Consider the following 441-nt stretch of genomic DNA (forward strand, 5'->3'; position numbering starts at 1 on the left):
GCTTCGTATTCAGATTATTCTTACTGAAACTATGGAGAAATCTTCCTATCGATCGATTTATCGTGCGTCACATCCCCAACCAAAGCCCAATATGAACTCAAAGATGCTGAATATACTTCCCAACATGATCACTAGCTATGTACTTTCACACATTAATTAGATAATAAAGCCAACATCCCCTCACTTTGATGCTCCAATCAAACCAACCCGTGAACTAAATCCACTATACTACTTACTATTCCTCTCTTCACAACACTACAACAACTCTCGTCCCACCCCCATCATTTCCTTACTTTTTTATTCCCATTCCTATAAATATCATCCACTCTCATGTCCCTTACAAAAGAGTTGTTGTTATAGACAAACATGAGAATCATTTGGTTTATGTTACTTCTCCTGTTTCACCAATCTCCCCTCACAATCTCCGAGGTTTCTCGGCAG

This window comes from Asparagus officinalis, chromosome 1, assembly GCF_001876935.1.
Source record: "Asparagus officinalis chromosome 1, Aspof.V1, whole genome shotgun sequence".
In the NCBI taxonomy this organism is placed as follows: Eukaryota; Viridiplantae; Streptophyta; class Magnoliopsida; order Asparagales; family Asparagaceae; genus Asparagus; species Asparagus officinalis.